The following is an 11,748-nucleotide window of genomic DNA, read 5'->3' as shown; positions in this document are numbered from 1 at the left end:
TTTCATATTGTGTGTACACTGCTGGTGCATATTCCAATATACATTTGCATTTAATAACACAGTAAACAAGGTGACCCAGAGTGCAACTGTGGCCAAGTCATATTCCAGCTCATGGCTGCTGGTTGCTTTTCTGGACCAAAACTCTCTTCCTTCGGTTGTGTTTTTGTAGTAATTGTGTGGTCTCATTAGTGAGCTCAATGATTAGTTTATTTGTTGTCATTTTGTGGTAATGCATTCAGCTAAATCATATTGCTCATGACCACGGGGTCCGTGCACACAGACTTTATTAAATAACTGTAGCTGATTGTCTTCCAACCCATAATTCATTGAAGGAAATATTCAGAGTGGAGGACTGTACTGGTCACTCCAGTCAGGATACTGGACTAGTTGGCCCTTCAGTACTTCCACATGGTGACAGTTTAAGGTAAATACATATATAAATATTTTATTTTATTATAAGGAAGAACCCAGCCAATATTAATGGCTGAGTCTTGTGCTGATTAGATAAAAGCACTGCGAGAAATGTTGATGCAATTGGAGTTGACTCACTAACTAGCTGCTGAGATTTTACAATATTTTCTTGTAACTTGAATCCCCAGTAACATGAACATGTGCCATTATCAAAATGGTGAATTCATATTTGAATGCAAAATATATTGTTTGGGAGGACTTTGGGTTACAGCTGATAACGACCTGCCTGACTGTGTTGTCACAGAAGTATATAGCAGACCTCCTCTGGTTCCCCATCGGGTAAACGCAGGTTGCTCTGTCAGCACTGTTGCCGGTTGCTTGCGCTGTGAGCGCTGTTAGCACCGTTAGCAGCTCAGTCGTCGCCATGTTAAGAGCCGTGTGGAGGCAACAGGCAACAGACTGAATTTCGTATTGAGCACCTTTAAGATGATTTTGTTAACACACTAGTTTTGGATTTCAACTAAAGGCACTCTAACTCAAGTATTTGGTCAATTTCCATGTTGACAAATTGTAATTTGTAATTTTTTATATTAACAGTTTAATGTGTAAATAAAACTAATTATTTTGAGATTGGATGCTCCAAAATGTCAAGTAGACTACATCAACTTGTTTCTGACTATTATCATTATATTATTATTATTATTATAGTACATAATAATTATGTTTGCTTAACGCATCTCAATCCCTATACAATCATTTTGAGTTGCCTAAATAAAAGTGACTTGGCAACAAATAATAATCTTCAACAGAGCAATAGAGGACACATGACAGACTCATCCATTCATAAAGTAACACATTCAGATTTTATTCATTGTAAAACATGCTTAAAAACAATTGTTATTCACGTAAAAGCCACAAGAGACACAGTTGGCTTCTTGACTCATCCATGAAACCCAAAACATGTTGTTTATACATTCTGTAGGCATTCAGAGGGACAAACACAGCAGTGGCCTACAGAACTGACAGGCAGATGTTACAACCACTGGCTGTCAATTCATAGGTCATCGCCTTGCGTCCCATCGCTCTTCATCTACACTTGAAACTAAAAGCCTCTCAGGAAGAGCTCAGGCTCGGTGTTGCGTTCGGCGGCTCTCTGCAGGTAACAGCACTTCCACTGGAACAGACACAGCTTCCACATGGAGTTGCTGTTACATCCAGCGAGCACCAGAAGACTCCCCGCTGGCTGCAAACCGCATCCGCATCAGTTGTTCTCCAAGTCGGTCACGTCTACAGATGGACAAACCTACAATGACACTTCCAGTGTTGGCCGCCGGCGTGGAAAATACCTGAGATGAAAGCAAGAGAGAGAGAGAGAGAGAGAGAGAGAGAGAGAGAGAGGAGAAAAGGAGCAGGAGGCAGCACCGAGGTTAACTTAGGATTTGGACTTGGAGGCAGTTACTTTAGTACGAGAGGAGTCTCCCCTTGCGAGTGACTTTGACCCGGCAATTTCCTCCGCCCAGTTTTATTGCCTCAAGTAGACGGCATCATTGCTCACACTCTTCCAACAGCACGGCCAAAGGGCCAAGGCCTGTACAGATAACGCAGATTTTATGGTTGCTGTCAACATGAGGGCTCTTTTCAATATGTGAATATCTGGGTGTGTCTGACCTATGTACTGAAGCATTTCCTGCTTCCACTGACATTCGTCCTCATGATTACTAAAAGATTGGCTTCATAGTTTTCCAATGTGCAATCAGTCTGAACCTAATCAAGTTATTTTTCAAATCCTGTGAGGCATTTTGTTCTTGTTCAGCCTGCCTTGCTCAGCTACAGAGCGATATCTCTGTAGACTTTGCCTCGCAATAAAACCCTGCACAGGAAAAAAAAAAAAAACAGAACAATAAAGCAATTGAATGATTAGCAGCTCTGTTAGACCATCTCTGCTTGCAGTTTTTAGTCTGTTGAATAAACCAATCACACGGCACCCATCCGCCCTCCAAAGACAGAGACGTTGACATTAATTCGAAAAATACTACAATTACATCTAGTTTGTTTTATTTAATTTTTCTAATATAAAAAAAAGCCCAAAAAAAGAATCACTAAGTCAAGATCTTCAGCTAATTGAAGTAGACAGACTTTGTCTCAAAATACATAATGTATCCTGAAACATAGAGCCATGTCGATGTAGTCATGCGCATCATATTTCCCGTTCAACACTTACTTTTGTCAGGTGTTCTTATGATAGACAATAATTGGATTTTGTCGTCGTACTTTGTTTTAATCCTGAACATTTCACACAACGATTCAGTTGTGGGTAAGAGCTGCACTCACCTCCAGATGCATTGGCCCCGTCCGGAGGCTTTCGCGGAACGAGGCCAAAGGTTTTCAAGAGCCGCAGGGCGTCAAGACACAGGGGTGCCGGGGGCCGGAGCAGCAGAGGGGGGAAATGCAGAGAAGAAGAAACAGAGCGGACAAGACCGAGACAGGTGGAGACACAGAGGGAGACACCGACAGCGAGCAGCTGCCGGGAGCATTTCGATGCCAATGTCAGCAAAGACGGCGAAGCAATGGCAGCGAGGCCGAGCAGCCAGTTTAAGGGATCAGGAGTTGGTGGAAGGTTAATTATTACACCTGCAGTCAATATTTAACAGGCCCAGCGCCCTGCCCCTCAGTCCAACATCCTGATTCCACACTGACTGACACAGAGGGTAGGGCCAGCAGCAAGCACATCTCTTTTGTCCCCGGCACAAAATGTGTATTCAGGGCCTGCAGAAAAAGAAACCAGTGCACTGCAATACCAGCGTGAACTACCATGTCATAACTCACAGGATTTCTTTCCACATGAATTCATATTTATAATGCAAGAGGAGCGGCCTTCCCTTACCAAGCATAAAGGTCGAGGCAAAATGAGTTGGACTGTAATCCCTCTGCTTTTTGTGCTTCGCTTCGAAATGCAGCACGACGCAAGCTACAAAATGGCGTACTGTAGTATCAGCACGTGAGCCCAGTCGACAATTACCGATGCATTACTCACATATACATACACACACACCTAGGCACAGTTACCGGAACGAGCAGATGTGAAACTCAGGGCTGCTTTAGATTGGGAGAGGAGGAGGAGGAGGAGGGAGCAGAGAGTACTTTGTGATGCATACAAAGTATTAAAAAATGTCCCAAATAATCATAGTTAGTATACAGAGAGCAAAAAAACCAAACCGCTCTTATATCATTTAATATTTGAAGTTATGGTATGATAAACCCTGAATGATAAACTCTACCAGATGTGTAATTCTTTAACTTTAGGGCACTGTAAAGGTGACTCATCACTACTGGTGATAAACTGTTCAACAATACCGGTTTGAAGGATCTCTTCCCGTCCGATCGTTATATTTTATTCTATATCGTTATGTGCCCAGAATTTCTTTATCTGACTCCTCTAGAACATGAATATTATTTTATCATACTTCCTATCTGATCCGTCAGAGGAGTGCCTGGCGGATAAAGGAGACGTTATCTGACCTAACGGGGGCAAAAGTTACATTACCGGAGTCATAATGAAACAGAATGGATATTAAGGCTGCTGTCCTCGTGTAGGCGAGGCATTTCCTCATGAGAATCACAGCTTTAAGGTCTTCACTATGCGACTGCATCACAAACTCCTTAAATGTAGTTAAAGCTATTTAATATGTAGTGAGATATAGACATTTTCCTTCCAAGTTATCGCATTTCCTACACGTTCTGCATCCTCCTTTATTCATATACTCGGGCTATCTTATCTCAGAAGTTCAAGTGGTTGGTATGCCCGAGTGCAGAGTCCAGTGTCTCCAAGAGAGAGAATATGTGCACAGCATCAATCTGTCACACAGATAAAGTCCTTTGTTGCTCCGGTGCCTAAGGTCATCATCATTTCTACTGCACTTTTAGATCAGATAACGTCGTCAATCTGCTGAGCATGAAATTATCTCGTGCACGAAGGTCAACGTGCGTCGCTCGAATCTCATCGCACGAAGTTCTCCTTTCAGAAATGATTGACTCCATTACGTTGTTCTCTCTTGATGGGCGTAATGTTCCGTTTTCTGAGTTCAATTTGCTAATTTGACCTTTCAAACGATTTCTGGCTGGAGTCTGTTTCTTTCATTTTGTTTTGTGTCCATGAATTATGTTTAACATGTGCCAAGTTTTGACAAGAGGGTCACTCCCATGCTGCATGTTACACATGTCTTATTTTACTTTTAGCTCTTTGTATATTTTCCTCACAGTTTTACTGGACTTTGGTGCTAGTCAAACATGTGACAATACAATTAATTCCACTCTTCCAGCACGCTACTTCAAACACAATTCCACTTCACACAGCCAGACCTCAGATAAACTAAAGTCTCTCACATAAAGAGCAAACATGACGTTTTTCTTTTCCATTTCCTTTGACTGGATTGGTTCAACATTAAGTTCAGAGGAGTTCAGTAGTGTGACATCATATTTAAATAATCCACCTGCAGTTCCTTCATTTTTCCCTGTCCAGACATGTTGGCCCTGTCAGGTAGTTGTTGCAGTATAAACATGTTTTTGAAGGCCATGAAAACATATTTAAAGGAAATTCTAGTGTGCTTGGTCCCATGGATCAAGGTTATTGAATGAATATTGTGCAATAGGTGTAATGTGTAGTTATAATGTGTTTTACTAAATGTTACTTTGTTTGTCTGTTTCTTTCTTATTTATTTCTATGGAGGCACCTATACTGGTAAGACAATATGTTATGTGTCATATCATGTGTGCTGCATTTGAGTCAAAGACAAATTTCGGTAAGGGCCAATAGAGATCGTATCGTATCGAATTGTATCGTAGCGATCGTAACGATCGTATCGTATCAGAATGAAGCCTGGGACACGGTCTTGAGCTTTGTGGTGTGGCACATGGTGCAGTGTAACTGGAGCTACGATGCTGGAGTGTTACTGCAGATGGCAAGAAATGAAGGGATGATGTCCGCTTCGGTCCTCTTTGGTTGCGCTCGGCCTGACAGAGATTTTTGGGTGCGCTCGATTCGCTAGAGGTGCGGCCAATATACAATACGTTTATAAATTGAAAGCATTTTCTTTTCATGGTCTTTCATTATCGATCTATCAAATATTACAGAATATTGATTCTCACCGATAGAGTAGCTACTATGACACCCTCCCTGCAGATGCCTCAGTGGAACAAATCAATCCTCGTTTTCTATGATCGTGCACCAAAATGTAGAAGTGCCTTGAACCTGCATTCTTTCTACTTGCCACGAGGGGGCGACTCCTCTGGTTGCAATTGTATAGAAGTCTATGAGAAAATAACTCTACTTCTCAGTAAACACTGTAGACATGAGTTTATGGTCTCAGTCGCTAGTTTCAAGTCCTCTTCAATATCACATGATGTTCATTTAGTAAATTACGGTCATTTACAGATCTCTTCCATGGCGTCGTCCATGTTTTCATCCCACAACTGTTACCCGTTCAACGTGCTTTTTCACTTCATAAAGGTTCATCGTAACATTTTGGTTGCTTAAAAATGTCTTAATCAGCGTTTGGTTGTACTTCGCTCCACCCTCTCTTGCCACCTCTGGTTGTGACGCATGACATCTCCTTTTTTTGATTCCTCTAGCCACGGATATGGAGGACTGCCGGAATCTGCAGGTAATCTTATCTGAATTGTACACACACAAGTCTAACTTCTTTTTGCTTCATGCGCCTCTGAGAAACTTTCATTGGAATGAATGGGACACCGTCTCCAACGTTATTACAGTTCTCTTTAATACATCCATGAAAGACTTCTTGTCTTATTGCTTTGCAGTGGGCGGAGCTCAGTTCGGAAAAAGGTGATCTCACATACCTCTTCGCACCAATCAGGATTTAGCAATATCTAAATCAAAACTGATGACTGGTGGCTTGTTTGATCAGGCCGCACCCGCACATTCCTGATGACATAGATTAGTGTTAAAATGGCTTAAAATGAGGTTCAACGATTTTCAGAGGCTTTAAAATATCTTCATCAGGCCTTCATCGTGGACCTACAGTGTTTGCGTCCGCCCCATTTGGGATTCACACCATATCTGTCTGTCAGTGTTCAGCCTGGAGTCCCTGAAACTATTGAACTATTGAACTATTCTATCTCTCTTTCAGCAGCTCATTTCATCTTTGAACTCATAATTTTCCATTGTGGCCCTCCAGTGAACACAAGAGACATTAAGATGAAGATCATGTTATGAAGGTAGAAGCAAGTGGCGTTGGCAAGCTAACCGGCTAAAGTGATTGAGCTTCTGAGTTTAAACACTGATGCTAAAGCAGTATTAAAAAAAAACTAATAAATGATCTATGTACACATTTTCCATGGGAGCTAATTTAATTTTATTGCATCTGTCTGCAAATACAAGCACCCAAAACAAATACCTGCACTGCCCCCTACCTTAAACCCATGATACTGTAGATGTGAGCAGCCCAATGTCTAACAAATACAAACACCTGTCTGATACACAGCGGCTCAGCAGCCTAATGATCTACAAGCTCATACACAGAGGTAGAAATACACTTTGGTATTCAAATAGCCACATTATGGATTTTCATTTGTGTATTCTGACCTCTATCGCCCCCTATCTGTGTCTGTGCCCAGAATGCATTGCAACAACAGCAGCAGGGCTCTGGCTCAGCAGCAGCTCCCTGAGCAGTCACAGCCACATTTTCGTATTAGAAAGAATCTCCACAGCCGAGAGCAGAGATCCATCACAACTAATAATATTGTGGGATGTCGCGATGGAAACATCCTGCCCACTGTCTAACCTGCAAAAGTGCATTTAGTGGTGACATTTGGTTACGAGATCTTTAGCAGGGAAAGGATTTGTCACAATGAGAAGCCATCTTCAATAGGGAGTGGCTGCAAGTAGGCAACCAATCGACACATTTCATAACCTCACATGCAGCAGGAAGGCATAAATACCAAACATCAATTCACTATCGTAATCACCAATATCATATGTGGAGCGAGAAAACACTCTAGTCTAGTCACAATCACATATATGTGCTCCAAAAAGCTTCTATTGAATGGGTAGATTCCTATAAAAGGAAGCCCAAAATTCATTCACATAAAGACTCTTTCCCAAATATTACAGGATTTATTTGTAGTTTAATATAAATACATCAATGGCAAATGACAAGTGTGATATTTGATGGATTCTCCACTCCCCACTCCAAATGTTTTGAATGTTGAGCTCCACTGTGCATGTGATGGACTCTGCTTTTTTACGACACGTCCTCTTTCTTCCTTAAACTATTTCTAAAATCCCGAAACAAAGCCCTCGCCTCCTCAGCTCTCCTGGCTGAATGAGTGATCGTCATCCAATGGAAGCGACCTCTCATTTCTCCTCCGTCCCACTGTCAGAGATGTGATGAATATGTTCTGTATTCACGAAGGGAGCCTTCATAACCTATTTCTCTCTATAGTCTCTCTCCTCTCAGCATGCCTGTTTTCGTTCATGCTGATCCTGTGGATTCATTTCCTTGTACAATGTTACTTGTGTATTCCTCCGCCTCCGTGTCCCTGTCCGGTGCAACATGTTCACTGCTTTTTGGACACAAAGTCTGAGTGTACTTTGCTTTTTAACCACACAAAACTAATAAACAGATTTTCCAGTCAAACAATGCTGCATTGTCTTGCTCTCCAGTTTGGCCTTGGGAAGCATGCCATCGCAGTCAAAAAAAAAAAAACGTCCCTTTGTTCAGAGCGCCGTGCTCCGCTGTGGATCAGGTGGAAATGTTTGGAGCGTTCTGGGGAGGAATTGGCAGCGATTTGATGGAGCCGTCATGGGGAGAGCTTTTGTCCCTGCATCATGTAGAGGCTGGGGAGAGCTGAAAGCCAGACATGTCAAGTCACAGCTGCTACCAGTATTCAGTAGTGTGCTCATGTAGAGCTTCTTTTTGTTGTTGTTGTTGCACCGTCCACCTGTTTTGTACAGCACACTCTCCCAGCAGAAGCCATCAGATCAGTGTCTTATTACCAGCTGCTGCTTTCACAGTATGCGACTGTGATTTGATAACACCGAGGTGTTGTGCTTGAGGTTGTTTGTGACGGATGAGAAGCTCTGCGGCGTGAAAGTGGTCTTCTTGACTGAGCCAAGAGTGGTGGAGGCAGTTTGTGTCAGACACGGTAAGTTTATTATCAGCAAATCTTGGTCATTATTCTTTAATAAACCATTTTTAATGGTAAGGCTCATGGTGTGAAATTCACACAGCAAAATGTCCAAAATCCCAAAGCTGGAACCATTAAATGTTTGAAAGTTTTGCTCGATAAAAAGACAATTGGTTTCCCAATTTAAGTTGTTCTTTAGAAACATAATTATGTATAGACACGACTCAACTGTACAGTTTTTTTTTTATATTAATTGCACCATTTTATGTATTCAATTCTAAAAACGTGAAACCCTTAAAGGGACGCTAAAAAAACATGTTGGACTCCTGATCATGCATCAGGAAATACTTGTGTATTTGTTGCCTGAAGGAAATCTCCTAGAGAACAAAATATGGTGTATACCTAGGTATACAGGGATACCCAGGTATACATATACCTAGGTATACATATGGTGTATACCAAGGTATACAGGGATACCAAGGTATACCAAATACCTAGTTATAAATATGATGTTTACCTAGGTATACAGGTATATATACCTAGGTATAAATATGGTGTATACCTAGGTATACAGGGATACCAAGGTATACATATACCTAGGTATAAATATGGTGTATACCAAATACCCAGGTATAAATATGATGTTTACCTAGGTATACAGGTATATATACCTCGGTATACCATATACCTAGGTATAAATATGATGTATACCTAGATATAAAGGGATGCCTGGGTATACAGGTACATATACCTAGGTATACCATATACCTAGGTATACCATATACTTAGGTATACATATACCGAAGTATAAATATGATTTATACCTGGGTATACAGGGATACCCAGGTATACATATACCTAGGTATAAATATGGTGTATACCTAGGTATACAGGGATACCTAGGTATACATATATCTAGGTATCAATATGGTGTATACCTAGGTATAAAGGGATGCCTGGGTATACAGGTACATATACCTAGGTATACATATATAAATATGGTGTATACCTAGGCATACCATATACCTAGGTATACATATACCGACGTATAAATATGTTGTATACCTAGGTATACAGGGATACCAAGGTATACATATACCTAGGTATTAATATGGTGTATACCTAGGTATACAGGGATACCTAGGTATACATTTACCTATACATATACCTAGGTATAAATATTGTGTTTACCGAGGTATACATGTATCCCTAGGTATAAATATGGTGTATACCAAATACCTAGGTATAAATATGATGTATACCTAGGTATAAAGGGATACCAAGCTATACATATACCTAGGTATAAATATGGTGTATACCTCTGTATACATATACCTATACCTAGGTATAAATATGATGTATACCTAGGTATACAGGGATACCTAGGTATACAGGTATATATACCCAGGTATACAGATACATATACCGAGGTATAAATATGTTTACCTAGGTATACAGGTATATATACCTAAGTATACATATACCTCGGTATACAGTTACATATACCTAGTTATACATATACCTAGGTATAAATATGATGTATACCTAGGTATACAGGGTTACACCTCGGTATATATATATACAGGACTGTCTCAGAAAATTAGAATATTGTGATAATCCCCATACGTGTGATTTAGTTTACTGAACCAAGCTGAGTGTTTTTCAAGGCTCAGGAAACCCTTGCCGGTGTTTCGAGTTAATTAGACGATTCAAGTGATTAGTTGAATACCCTACTAGTATACTTTTTCATGATATTCTAATATTTAGAGATAGGATATTTGAGTTTTCTTAAGCTGTAAGCCATAATCAGCAATATTAAAAGAATAAAAGGCTTGCAATATTTCAGTTGATTTGTAATGAATCCAGAATGCATGACATTTTTGTTTTTTTAATTGCATTACACAAAATAAAGAACTTTATCACAATATTCTAATTTTCTGAGACAGTCCTGTATATATATATATATACCTAGGTATACAGGGATACCTAGGTATACAGGGTTATACCTAGGTATATACAGGTATACCGGGTTATACCCCAGGTATACCTAGGTATACAGGGATACCTAGGTATACACCTAGGTAGGGCTGCACGATTATGGCCAAAATCATAATCACGAATATTTTGATCAATATTAAGATCACGATCATGCTCATTTCATTGTGGCAGCCAAAATCCTGATTGCGAATAAAATTCGATTAATTGTGCAGCCCTACACCTAGGTATATACAGGGATACCTAGGTATACAATTATACCAGGTATACAGTGAATACTTAAGCCCAATTGAGCATCTCTGGAGAGACCTGAAAATGGCTGTCCACCAACGTTCACCATCCAACCTGACGGAACTGGAGAGGATCTGCAAGGAAGAATGGCAGAGGATCCCCAAATCCAGCTGTGAAAAACTTGTTGCATCATTCCCAAGAAGACTCATGGCTGTACTAGCTCAAAAGGGTGCTTCTACTCAATACTGAGCAAAGGGTCTGAATACTTATGACCATGTGATATTTCAGTTTTTCTTTTTTAATAAATTTGCAAAAATGTCTACATTTGTTTTTTTCTGTCAAGATGGGGTGCGGAGTGTACATTAATGAGAAATAAAATGAACTGTTTTGATTTGAGCAAATGGCTGCAATGAAATGAAACAAAGAGTGAAACATTTAAAGGGGTCTGAATACTTTCCGTACCCACTGTATATACCCCTGTATATCTAGGTATATGGTATACCTCGGTATACAGGGTTATACCCCAGGAATACAGGGATACCTAGGTATACATATATCTATATACCTATGTATATAGATACAGCATTTGTTGCAGTGATATAATATGAAACAGCACACATCACAACAGAAAATCAAATAAGATCCAGTGCACTGAAAGATCAAACCCCTCAGGCTTTTCAGCCCTTGTAGAAATGGATAAGAAAAAGAAAATAGAGTAAATAAGCAACAAAACAAGGAAAACGGTCTCATACAAAAAAACATAACGTGATTCGGTTATTTATCCGTTTATTTTGTTCGTTTTAGCATTTGGGGATTTGTGGGAAAGAAATGTGCATTAAGTTCCAAAATTCCTCAGTAAAATGCTAAAAGTTCAATTTGAGATTAGTGTAATAATAATGCAGCGCTTTAGTTTACGATTTTATTTCCTTTAATTGAATATTTTCCACTTTCCACTAAAGAGACAGC

The 11,748-nt window shown here is 40.1% G+C and overlaps 1 long non-coding RNA gene across 1 annotated transcript; it reads right to left on the bottom strand.

Moving 5' to 3' along the window:
• Positions 1 to 1,251: 1,251 nt before the first annotated feature.
• On the bottom strand, positions 1,252 to 3,012 carry LOC306705382. Its single transcript, XR_013767337.1, has 2 exons — positions 2,743 to 3,012; positions 1,252 to 1,757 (listed from the first exon to the last, which is right to left on the bottom strand). It is a non-coding gene; the product is annotated as an uncharacterized lncRNA (long non-coding RNA).
• Between the last annotated feature and the right edge of the window lie 8,736 nt (positions 3,013 to 11,748).

The sequence above is a fragment of the Pholis gunnellus genome (assembly GCF_910591455.1).
Source record: "Pholis gunnellus genome assembly, chromosome: 13".
Classification (NCBI taxonomy): Eukaryota; Metazoa; Chordata; class Actinopteri; order Perciformes; family Pholidae; genus Pholis; species Pholis gunnellus.
The sequence above is the reverse complement of the archived record's forward strand: the minus strand, read 5'-3'. Positions and strand labels throughout refer to the sequence as shown.